Here is a 13,489-nt window from a genome sequence, read left to right as displayed (position 1 = left end):
ATGTATGCTATCTGTATCTTCCTCTTCAGTGTCTCTGCTGGGTCCATGCTACAGCCAGTTAGTGTGCCGACATTCCAGCTTGCCTGTCTGATCTTAGTTTTCTGGGGAGCTTCTTTAACTGCACACGCCCAAAGCTGTACCATAGCCATGGCCAACTTTCCACCACACTTGGGCGGGGGCACTGTGCATCGTTTCTAGAATCCCCCTCATTTTCTTGATTCATTTCAGGACTCATAGTGTCAATTTATGTAAATTTTTGCTGCCAACCTGATGCCAACTCTCTTCCTTTTTCAACTGGGCTTGGAATTGGTTCTGGCAGAGGAAAAGTATTCACATGAAGTTCATGGATCTGGAAAAAGCCTCTGACTGAATTCCAAGGGAAGTCATCTGATGGTGCATGAGGAGGAAGATTGTGCAAAACTTGTGCAGCTTATTGAAGCCATATATGTAGGTGCAACACTACCAATCAGAACTTGTGGTGCTGAAACACATGAACTATAATTAAAGGTTGGAGTGCATAAGGGATCAGCATAGAGCCCTTGTTTATCCTGGTCCTAGATACCCTCACAAGAAACATACAGACGAAGGCACCGTGGTGCATGTTGTTATAAAATGATATTCTATGCAGTGAGGAGAGGATCTTGATAAATGGAGAGATGTATTGGAGAGACTTGAGCTCAAAATAAGCAGAGGAAAAACAGTATAGGGCAGAGCGGGCAAACTTTTTGGCCTGAGGGCCGCATTGGGTTTTGGAAATTGTATGGAGGGCCAGTAAGGGGAGGCTGTGCCTCCCCAAACAGCCAGGTGTGGCCCGGCCCCCGCTCTCTATCCAACCCTGCTTCTTGCTCCTTGACAGCCCCGCCCCCGTACTCCTGCCCCTTCCACCCCTCCCTGTTCCCTGATGCCCCCCGGGACACCTGCCCTGTCCAACCACCCCTTCGCCCTGTCCCCTGACTGCTCCCCCATCCAACCCCTCCTCTCCTTCCTGACTGCCCCCCTGGGATCCCTGCCCCCATTCAACACCTGTGGTCCTCACCGTCTGACCGCCCTGACCACCACCCCGAACTCCTCTGCCCTCTATCCATCCCACCTCCTTACTGCACTGCCTAGAGCACGGGTGGCTGGCGGCGCTACAGCCGTGCCGCCCAGAGCACCAGGACAGGCAGCTCCGCAGCTGGACTGCCCCAGGAGCTCGCAGCCCTGCTGCCCAGAGCATTGCGCCAGCGGCGGAGTGAGCTGAGGCTGCGGATGTAGCCCATGGTCCATAGTTTGCCCACCTCTGTATAGGGTGTATAATTTCAGTAATGTGAACACTGAAGAATTCTCCTCGAAATGAGATTGGCAGATAGTACTGAAAATGCAAAGTTTCAAGTATCTGGGTTCCAGAATCTGGGGATGTGAATGAGAATAGTAGAGCTAGGATAATAAATGCCTGGTTCTAATGGAAAGAGATAGGCGGTGCAGAATATGACAGGAAGAAATCAATAAGGGAAAGTCTATAAAATGGTGGTCCCAGTTTTAACCTATGGCACTTAGTGTTGGGCAACAAAGAAAAAACACAAGCAAATGATCCACAGAAATTCGAATGCTGAGATGGACAAATGGCATAAGCAAGAAAGACTACATGGAGAATGTGTGTGTTACAAACATGCTCAAAGTAACATCCATAAACAAAAAAATGAGGGGGTGGAGGGTCAGATGGTTTGGTCATGTACTGCACAGTCCTGACAACTATATGGATAAAACAGTCCAGCAGATCAGAATTGATGGGGGAAAAAGATGAGGCTGACCCAACAAGAAGTGGTGAGATGTCATAAAGGAAGGCATGTTAGCATGTAGTGTGAGAGAGGAGATGGCACTTCGGAGGGAGAGGACTTGTAGAGTGGACCCCATTCATAGAATCATAGAATAGGGTTGGAAGGGACCTCAAGAGGTCATCTAGTCCAACCCCCTGCTCAAAGCAGGACCAATTCCCAACTAAATCATCACAGCCAGGGCTTTGTTAAGCTGGGCCTTAAAAGCCTCCAAGGAAGGAGACTCCACCATCTCCTTAGGTAACGCATTCCAGTGCATCACCACCTTCCTAGTGAAATAGTGTTTCCTAATATCCAACCTGGACCTCCCCCACTGCAACTTGAGACCATTGCTCCTTGTTCTGTCATCTGCTACCACTGAGAACAGCCGAGCTCCATCCTCTTTGGAACCCCCCTTCAGGTAGTTGAAGGCTGCTATCAAATCCCCCCTCATTCTTCTCTTCTGGAGACTAAACAATCCCAGTTCCCTCAGCCTTTCCTCATAAGTCATGTGCTCCAGACCCCTAATCATTTTTGTTGCCCTCCGCTGGACTCTTTCCAATTTTTCCACATCCTTCTTGTAGTGTGGGGTCCAAAACTGGACACAGTATTCCAGATGAGGCCTCACCAATGTCGAATAAAGGGGAACGATCACGTTCCTCGATCTGCTGGCAATGCCCCTACTTATACAGCCCAAAATGCCGTTAGCCTTCTTGGCAACAAGAGCACACTGTTGACTCATATCCAGCTTCTCGTCCACTGTGACCCCTAGGCCTTTTCTGCAGAACTGCTACCTAGCCATTCGGTCCCTAGTCTGTAGCAGTGCATGGGATGCTTCCGTCCTAAGTGCAGGACTCTGCACTTGTCCTTGTTGAACCTCATCAGGTTTTTTTTGGCCCAATCTAATTTGTCTAGGTCCCTCTGTATCCGATCCCTACCCTAACCCTCTACCACGCCTCCTAGTTTAGGGTCATCTGCAAACTTGCTGAGAGTGCAGTCCACACCATCCTCCAGATCATTAATAAAGATATTAAACAAAACCGGCCCCAGGACCGACCCTTGGGGCACTCTGCTTGAAACCGGCTGCCAACTAGACATGGAGCCATTGATCACTACCCGTTGAGCCTGACTATCTAGCCAGCTTTCTATCCACCTTATAGTCCATTCATCCAGCTCAGACTTCTTTAACTTGGCGGCAAGAATACTGTGGGAGTCTGTATCAAAAGCTTTGCTAAAGTCAAGGAATAACCCATCCACTGCTTTCCCCTCATCCACAGAGCCAGTTATCTCATCATAGAAGGCAATTAGGTTAGTCAGGCACGACTTCCCCTTGGTGAATCCATGCTGACTGTTCCTGATCACTTTCCTCTCCTCTAAGTGTTTCATAATTGATTCCTTGAGGACCCACTCCATGATTTTTCCAGGGACTGAGGTGAGGCTGACTGGCCTGTAGTTCCCCGGATCCTCCTCCTTCCCTTTTTTAAAGATGGGCACTACATTAGCCTTTTTCCAGTCATCTGGGACCTCCCCCGATCGTTATGAGTTTTCAAAAATAATGGCTAATGGCTCTGCAATCTCATCCGCCAACTCCTTTTAGCACCTTCGGATGCAGCGCACAAGGTGCACAAGCCCCATGGACTTGTGCACATCCAGTTTTTCTAAATAGTCCTGAACCACTTCTTTCTCCACATAGGGCTGGTCACCTTCTCTCCATATTGTGCTGCTCAGTGCAGCAGTCTGGGAGCTGACCTTGTTCATGAAGACAGAGGCAAAAAAAGCATTGAGTACATTAGCTTTTTCCACATCCTCGGTCACTAGGTTGCCTCCCTCATTCAGTAAGGGGCTCACACTTTCCTTGACTTTCTTCTTGTTGCTAACAGACCTGAAGAAACCCTTCTTGTTACTCTTAACATCTCTTGCTAGCTACAATTCCAAGTGTGATTTGGCCTTCCTGATTTCACTCCTGCATGCCTGAGCAATAGTTTTATACTCCTCCCTGGTCATTTGTCCAATCTTCCACTTCTTGTAAGCTTCTTTTTTGCGTTTAAGATCACCAAGGATTTAACTGTTTAGCCAAGCTGGTCGCCTGCCATATTTACTTTTCTTTCTACACATTGGGATGGTTTGTTCCTGCAACCGCACTAAGGATTCTTTAAAATACAGCAAGCTCTCCTGGACCCCTTTGCCCTTCATGTTATTCTCCCAGCGGATCCTGCCCATCTGTTCCCTGAGGGAGTCAGTCTGCTTTTCTGAAGTCCAGGGTCCATATTCTGCTGCTCTCCTTTCTTCCTTGTGTCAGGATCCTGAACTCGACCATCTCATGGTCACTGCCTCCCAGGTTCCCATCCACTTTTGCTTCCCCTACTAATTCTTCCCTGTTTGTGAGCAGCAGGTCAAGAAAAGCTCTGCCCCTAGTTGGTTCCTCCAGCACTTGCACCAGGAAATTGTCCCCTACACTATCCAAAAACTTCCTGGATTGTCTGTGCACATAAACAATGTGATATATGGGATTTTGATGGGATTAACAGAAGGAAGAGAAAGAAGAGCCTTTCTTCGTTTGTTGGTGTAATGAGATTTCAGAATAAGTCGGAACTAATTTGTGGCTCAAATTCTGAAATCAGGAATGTTCTGTATTCTAAGAGGAACCCAAGGAAGCTGGGTCATCTGCGCTGCAGACCTTTTGCAGAAAATAGTAACAGAATGCAGGCCATATATCACATTGTGTATGTATGCATTCTACTCTGTACCGTCTATATTCCTAAAAAGGGGCAATTTATGTTCACCTGATCTTGGCCTCCGTGCACTGTAAAACAAAGTATTCAATGCTAAGGAAATATTGTTGCATGCACAAGACAAATTCTAGTACATGACTGGCTCACGTGTCACGTGACTGTTTTCAACTAATGTTTGAAATTGGTGAGTAATGCTCACTAATCATATCTCACATGTAAATATCAGCGCACTGGCTGCAGCTGAGATCAGAAAAAATTATCACTGCTGAGCCATTCAGGAAGAAGAGATTAATTGGCATGTGGTGTTTGTTTGGCTGTTCTTTGAGTGGCTATCATATTTCTTTTCTGTATACTTACCCTGATCTCCATTGTAGTTTAGGTTAATATGTATTGAAAAGTTGGTATGAAAGCGCCCCCTTGTGCTGATGCAATATAAACAATATGACATATAAATGAATCAGAGAAATTCTGGAAACAGGCATAGAAAGCAACATATGCCAGCATCAATACGTACCAACCATCGTGTTAGTTAATATCCGCTTCTGCAAAAGCCGTGTCTTACCTCATATCAGGACTATGGAAAATAAGTAACTGACTCAAATGAACTTGGAGGAATTGTGACACAAAAGGTATCTTGAGACATATCCACTGTGACTTCCTCAGGACTCCTCTATTCTGGGAAATATTTCTCCCTTATTTTCAAGAAAAACTGGTTAATGTCAGTGTTAAAGGGGAATTTATGGGGAATTCACAATACTCTGGATGCAGAGAAAGAAATGATTCCAGGATCAATGTTTCTACAAGGTAGCATACTCCTTACCTGCCCTTGCACAAACAATGCTTTGTAAAAATCTGGGGTGTTGATGTGAAGAAAAAGTACTATAAAAATGATATATGAAATATGGTGTGACAATCAGTTAGCTACTTTGGATTTAATCAAGAGATGGTGGTACACATCCTTGGATACGGAGTCACAGGAGAAGTCTGCTTCCATTACTGTTTTTGTACATTTTGAGTTTAAGGTGCTACCCTTCTAATTAATGCAAGAGCCATATTTCATAGGCTGGTTAATCAGGCATTATATGGATTCCAGGACTTTGCTATCAGCTATGTAGATTACATCACTAAATATAGTGACACCAAGGAGGAGCACAAAGCACAGGTGGGGAAGGTATTGAAAAGCCTCAGGGAGGCAGGCCTCACACATCAAAGTGTAGGTTGGTGCAGCAAAGATCCCTTACCTGGGTCATTGAGTGCGCAGAGGCACGCATACCTAGCAGCTGTGCTACCTAGCAAAAAATGACAAGCTAACTGAGTAAGTCGCAAGTTGCAAGGCTGATCCTGAGGAGGTCCTGCATCTGCTATTCCATTCCAACCTTACAGCCAAGGCTGAGATGGCCTGGTCCACCCAAGCTGGAATGTAATTGCTCATGTGGGCCTTACTGACCACTAGATCTATGTGCCCCCAGCACACTTGTGAGACCTCATGCATGCTCCCATTTCAAGCCCAATCTTTCCCACACCATGGCCTTGTTCTTGTTGACAAGGAGTGTAAAACCAACTTCAGATGCTGCTTGAGGGGTGTGTGGTCAGCAGAACTAGGTCTCGGGTGGGATCTGCTGGCATCCTGGGTCCATCTGTGGAGTGGGGAGGGACAGGCGTAGATGGTGCTCGTGGAGGGAAACTGTAAGTGGAATGCTATGCTGGTGATTGTTCTTACCAACCATGGGAAGGGCATGGGCGGGGTACTGACCTGTGGGCGATAGTTGAAGGCAAGCTTGCAGGGTGATGGTGGATGATGATGAAGTGGAGATAGATGTCGACTGTGAAGATGAAAATGATGGCAGCGCAGTTCAGGTGTGTGTGTGTGGGGGGGAGGGGTGGGTGTCCTAGGAGAGAGTGCAACTTTTCAGTGATGCAGACCCTGACCGGAAACCCCATGTGCACAACCTGAGGACTTGCACCTGAGTGCTACATGAATTCCAGACAGCAGAAATAATCCTCAACCTTCTGGGATAGCGATGGAGAGGGAGAGTGGGGGCGACCGTGACCTGGCCTGTTCCATGTTGGCCTTTTTGGTTATAGCTGTGGCAGCTGCTTAGTGGACCGTGCTTCTCTTTGGCGGCATGGGTTCATTTCTTCACCATCCTGCAATTCTGAGACCGGTTTAATATCCGTGGTATCCAAGGGAAAGAGTCAAGACCACATTGTCTAAAAATCCAACCAACTCTGTGTCTAGTGCCCAGATACTCAAAGGTATCCAGGCCCTGAACTTCCACTGGCTTCCTAAATACTTTTGAGGATCTGGGCCTGGGGCCCTAACACAGCAGTGCTCTCCCCCCCCCCCCCCCCTCCAGCGATGGCAACAGGTCACGGTTCAAATCAACATTTTTCACTCTCTTCCACCAGTGTCTCTCTCAAACCCCACCCACCTGCAGCTCGCCTAATGGGGGAGAGGAAGCCTAGCACAGTATGTTGTGTCATTCTTTAGCTACACACCAAGATGTGGATTCCAGATCTAGGGCTCCAGGTCTTGAAATAAACATCTGCTTAGGATATAAGACAGCATGTTTGAATGTGTAGGTGGTGCTGATGTCCCTGGAAGCATCAGGGAAATCGTAAATTCCTCAATGCAGTTTATATACACTGGTGTATTGACTTCACTCTGAGCATCAAGTTGCACATTCACATAAGCTGCAAGTGTGTTTGCTTGGGGATACAGAAGAATGTATTTACTGCACTGATTGAGAGAATTTTTCCATCCCACAAAGGTTGGGAAATTTAACTATGGCAACAATTTCCACAACAGTTGTATTTGGGCATTTTGACCTTGTATGTTAAGAGACACTGTCAATTTCTAATTTTTGTTTGCAGCCTTCTTGTAGCCATGTTGTTCCCAGGATGTGAGAGAGACAAAATAGGTGCAGTAATATCTTTTATTGGAGCAGCTTATGTTGGTGGAAGTTACAGGTTTTTGAGCTAACAGGTCAAGGAAAGGAAATAGGAGTGTCTGAGGGCTAGTTTACACTAGAAGCACTACAGCAGTGCAGCGGGTCTGGTGAAACGCTCTGTGTCAACAGGGGAGAGCTCTCCTGTCAGCATAACAAAACCACCTCAGTGAGAGGTAGTAGCTATGTCAGCAGGAGAAGCTCTCCCACTGTCCACTCCAGCACTGAGGTTGGTATAACTTACGTCACTCGGAGGGGGTGGCTTATTCACACCCCGAGCGATATAATGTATACTGGCAAACAGTAGTGTTGACAAGCCCTGAGGTAAATACAAGTTGGGAAAGACTGTTAAGCATTAGGGAGTGATGCATGTTGTAGGAGGTCACTTGAAATGGAGTGGGGGGGAAAAGTTAGACTGTTATGTAAACATTTTTTGAAGTAGGCCATAAAGAGTTAGCAGGTAGGTATCGGTTACATGTCTGTAACTAGCCATGAAACAAGTGTCCCTGTTAAATCCATGGTGTTTAGCATCTAGCAGTATTATAAATTTTAAGTTCCCAGGCTTTTCATTTGTAGGTGTTGTGCAGATTTCCTTTGACAAGGGGCATTGAAAGATCAGATATGGAGTGATGGCTTTGTGAAAAGTGTTCACCTACAGGTGATATGGTGGTTTTGTCTATTATCATTTTTCTGTGTGAGTTCATTCAAAAGAATAGTGATTGTCTGTTTTCACCCACATAGCTGTTATTGGCACAGTTGATGCACTGGATGAGGTACACAACATGCTGTGATAGGCATGTGTAGGACCCATTAGTCTTAAAAGGTGTGTTGTGGGTGATATTGATTATCGTAACAGTGAAGTTGTGTCTGCAGGTTTTGCATCTGTTGTTCTGGCAGGGCCTGGTGCCACTGTGAGTTGGTGTCTCCTAGTCTGTAGGAAGCTTTCTTCTGATGATGAGTTTGGTGAGGTTTGGGGGGGTTGTTTCAAGGCCAGAAGAGGGGTTCAGGAAAGATTTTTCAGGATGTGGTCTCCATCAATTATGGGCTGTAATTGTTTGATGTTATCCCGTGTATGGTTTCCAGTGTGGGATGATTGATGACAACGAGGGGTGTGTGGTTTGTTTTGTTTTCGGTGTTGAAGCTGTTTCTCACTGGGTATTTGGGTGGCCCTGTCCATGATGTGATCTACATCTCTGGTGGCATGTCCTTGTTTAGTGAAGATGGTGTTAAGAGTGTTTAGGTGTGTATCCTGGACTTTCTTTTCAGAGCATATTCTGTGGTATCTGAGTGCCTGGCTGTGGATCAGATTTCTTGGTATGTCTGGGTGGTTGCTGGATCTGTGGAGGTAAGCGTGGTGATCTGAGGGTTTCTCATGTATAACTGTTTGTAGGGTTCCATGGTTGAAGCTAATTGCATTGTTCAGGCAGTTGATGCTGGTGTGGGAGTGTTCTAGAGAGATTTTCCTGGATGGGTGGGAGCTGTTGAATTTGTGGTCGAAATCTGTGAGGAAGTTTAAGTTGTCCGTCCAGAGGATGAGGTGTATCTCTGGTATAACATTGGTTTTGTGGTACATTTTTTGAGAACTTCTTCCTGAAGTTGGCGCATGAAGAGGCTGGCATATTGGGGAGCCATCCCAGTACCCATGGCTATCCCCCTGGTTTGGATAGTGTTTGTTGTTAAATATGAAGTTGCTGTGTGTGAGGATAAAATGGGTGAGTTTGGCTATATGTGTTGGGTGCATTTCTTAGAGCTTTACATTATTTTGTAAGTATTTGAGACAGGCAGTGATGTCATCATGGTGAGGGATATTGGTGTATAGGGAGGTGGTATCCATGGTGGCAAGGATGGTGTTCTGGGGCAGGTTGTTAATGTTGCAGAGTTTGTGGAGGAACTTGGAAGTGTTTGAAGGAAGCTTGCAGTGGTGAGCAGATTGAGGATGGTTTCTATGAGTCCTGACTTTGTTTGAGTAAGAGTGCCATGTACAGATACGATAGGTCTGCCTGGCTTCCCCTGTCTGGGTATCTTGGGAAGCACGAAGTTCCATGGGAAGAGTTTGAGGGAGGATGAGATTATAGAGCTTTTCTTGGAATTGTTTGGGGAAAGATTTGATAATGTCTTTAAATTCCTGTGTGAATTATGGTGTGAGGCTGTTTTATAGTTCTTTATAGTAGGTGGTGTCAGAGACTCATCTGTTGGTCTTTTTGACACAGTTGCCACAATTAGGGACTACAATAGTACCGCCCTTAGTCTACTGGTTTGATCACTATCTGGTGGTTGGATTTCAGAGATTATCCCATGGGTGGTACGGAGACTGCGCTGGATGTAATGGATATCTGAGGATTTCACAGTTGATTTTTTTTCCCTTGAAGCAGCCAATGTAATGATCCATTGTGTGGTTTTCTCCACTGTGGGTTGTCCAGTCGGATGATTTTTTTCTTGTGACTGTCGGTGGGGATGTGGTAGTTGTGGATATTGGTGTCTTTGTTGTGAAAGATTTACCTGAGGCGGAGTTGACGGAAGAATTCTTCTAGTTCTCTAGGTTAGTATCATTAGTAGAAAGCAGCAAACCAGGAGAAATGGGACAGTCAGGATCACAAACTAAGCATATTCTAATGAAAGGATGTTTTGGGGATATACAGTGCTGAACCTTTGAATAGTTACAAAATAAGTACTGTATCACACATGCTATCATTCAAAGCTGTAGACACAGTCCTCATTTCATACCAGATGTGTGAGCAAAGACAGGCCTTTGTGTCCATGGTAGTGTGTTCCTGATGATCAGTAGAACTTTTATCCCACATTCACAAGGCCAAATTCAACCCTGCCATAAGAATGTGCCACTTCCATTGGTGGTTCTATGAGTTGCACCTGTTTATGCCTGGTCTGAATTTAGGCTACGGTCTTTATACACCCCTCCCCTCCCAAAAAATCCTTCCCACTTAACCCCTTCATCTTCTGCTTTTTGCACATAACTGTGGAGATCTGAGTGAAGTCAATGAGGCTTCGGAAAATCTGATGGTTAAAGAGTTAATCTTTTATGCTCTAAGAAGGCCATAGCTGTTTTCAAAGACAGTCAGGAAGGACAAAGAAAGTTGGAAAAAAGGAGATGTTTTCATCAGCCCATGTCAGTACTTAATTTCTGCCAGGGCTTGCCAGAGCTGAGCTCTGGGGCATCTAGGCTTGCCATGTCAGTTATGAAAGTAAAAAAATTGCTTGTGCCCTGGCACCTAATTTCTTGAACTCCAGCACCTCTTTAATTATGAATTAAGCACTGTCCTCTGTATAAGAAGTCAGTTGATAAAAGCCAGGGAAGAGGAAAGAGGCACATAGTGGGAAGAAACCCTCCTGTTGGATTTTCCAAGGTCTAAGGGTCTATCTGAGTTTACAGAAAGGGCTGAAAAATTGTTTGGAATTTTTGTTGGATATTTGCCTGACTAAATGACCAAACCCAAAGCACCCCACCACCAGAGCGGAAATCAAGGCAGATAATTGGAGGCTGGGATGAGGTAACCCATCCCTCTCACATAGGCTGGGTGAAGTTTTCGGACAAATATTTTGTTCACCAAAAATGCAGTTTCAAATCTACCAAAACTATTTGTGAGTGTGTCAATTTTGACTATTTACAAAATGGCCAGAGGAGAAGATGGTGGTGTCTTACCTTATAACTTTTAGTCCAGTGGTTGGAGTACTCATGGTGGATGTGGAAGACCTGAGTTCAATACATCCTTATTTAATGTGCAGAAGGGGGTTGATTTTGGGGCTCCTGCTTCTCTGGAGAGTGCTGTAACCAGTGGGCTATGAAGTATTCCAGGGTTGATTTCTCTCAGTCTTCCTTGTTGAAGTTGTTCCACTGTGGATAAATAATCAGTGGGCCAGAAACAAAGATTAAACAGTAGGCTATAGTGTCAGGGCACTGAGGTGGGAAACCCAAGTTCAAATGACTACCCTTGCAAGTTGTCTCCTGCTGTGGAAAAATAGTCCAGTTTTTTACAGTGCCTCTTTTATGGAACCACCCACTTGTAACTCTTGCTCTCTTCATTGACCTTCTCTGGACCTTGTCAATCTCTCACCTTCCTCCCAGTGGTCTCCTGCTGTTCAGAGTCACTAAGGCAGAGCTAGAGGGGATGTAGCATATTTTCTGATGTAAGTGGTACCTAGGGTTGCCACTGACATATCCCCAGAATACCCTGCAGTCTGGTACTTCCGAGGGTAGCATGGGCCTGCCCCCGCCTGCGTGACCCCAATCATGCTGCACGGAGGACACCATTTTAAAGAGTGTGCCACCCCCATCTTCTCCAGCACAAACTCGCACGTATGGTGTGTGTGAGATCACATCAGCAGGGGCAGAGCAGCGTGCTCTTCAAAATGTCATCCTCTGTCCTGTGCAGCGTGTTACCAGACAAAACCACATCCAGTTTTACATCTGTACAGGACAGGGGACAAAACCTTGGAAAAAACAGAACTGTCTGGCTTAAAACCAAACAAATGGTCTGCCTAGCACCACAGTTACCTGTTAGGTGAAATCTGAACTACTCAAATGTTTTATTATGTTGTGTTCTAGTGGCTGGACATTGCCAGAGGATATAATCCTGAAATCTGCTCAGAATTAATGATGATTTGCCTTGAATTCATGTGGTGGAGGCCTGTACTTTCAGAGCAGAGAGGCCCAGTTTTCTGTTCCCCAGGTCTGTGCACATGTGTCCAAGGACTGCAGTGGTACAGCTTAGCAATACATCAGCAGCAGCTTCAGGCCCAGCTGTAACCAACCAATAAACTGTTTCTCAGTAACAAAGAGCCAAAGATATTCGATTGTGAGCAGACAGGCATCTTTGTTTGGGGGCTCAATGTAAATCTGTTTCAGGGGCCAGCTCTTCCCAGAATGTGAATAGCAAAAATACACATTTAATCCTCAAGTCTTGGGCCTACATGTTCAAAAATGGGTACCTAATGTAAGGGTCCTGAAAAAGATTTTCAAAAGCACCTACCTGATTTAGAAGAACAAGTTCCATAGACCGGTGGTTCTCAAACTGGGGTCTGTGGACCCCCGGGGGTCCACGATGGTAGTCCAGGGGGTCTGAGAGTCATGTCTGGGGCCACTGGCCCAACCGGTCAACTCCTCCCCTTCCCACTCTCTCCTGCACACTGGGGTGTGCTCAGGGAGGGGGTGGAAAGAGGTGTGGAAAACAAGGGGCAGGGGTGGAGGGCGGGCAGGAAGAGGTAGGGCAGGGGCGGGGCCTGGGGCTGAGCGGGGGTTGAGTACCACTGGGGAAAATTAGAAGCTAGCTTGGGGGTCCATGAAAAATTTTACATCAAAATGGGGATCCTTGGGTTGCTAAAGTTTGAGACTGCTTCCATAGACGATTGTGTAAAAACTCTTCCCATCAGAAATAACCTGCTTACTTTGGTGTGTTTGAAAATCCCACTCCTAAACTCTCACATGCCTAAATAAGTGGCTTGATTTTCAAAACTGCTGAAGTGATGTAAGAGCACAAGTCACTTAAGTCCCTTCACCAGTTTTGAAAATTCCACTTTAGGAGCCTAATTTTAGGCATCTGTTATTACAAATCTTGTTCCTGGTCTAGACTGTAAAGTCTTTGAGACAGGAACTTAGTCACTTACTCTATGTCTGTTCAGTGTCGACCTGGCTGAGCCATGCATCCAGGAAATAGAAAAACCGCAATAACAAAAGGCTTAATGCACTGGTCTCTAGGCGTATGTCTACACAACAAAGAAAAACCCGCAGCAGGCCCATGCCAGCTGACTTAGGCGCCAACTATGGGTCTGTTTCATTGCTGTGTAGACTCCTGGGCTCTGGCTGGAGCCCGAGCTCTAGGACCTCCCACCTTGCAGGGTCCCAAAGCCCGAAGCCCAGACACCAACACAGCAGTGAAACAGCCCAAGAACCCAAGCCCTGCAAGCCCGAGTCGGCTGGCATGGGCCAGCCACAGGTGTTAGTTGCTGTGTAGACATACCCTAGGAGGCCTTGGCTATTTCTGAAGAGACGTGAACTTAGGAG

Source organism: Chrysemys picta, chromosome 1, assembly GCF_011386835.1.
Source record: "Chrysemys picta bellii isolate R12L10 chromosome 1, ASM1138683v2, whole genome shotgun sequence".
Classification (NCBI taxonomy): Eukaryota; Metazoa; Chordata; order Testudines; family Emydidae; genus Chrysemys; species Chrysemys picta.
Note: the sequence above shows the minus strand (reverse complement) of the source record.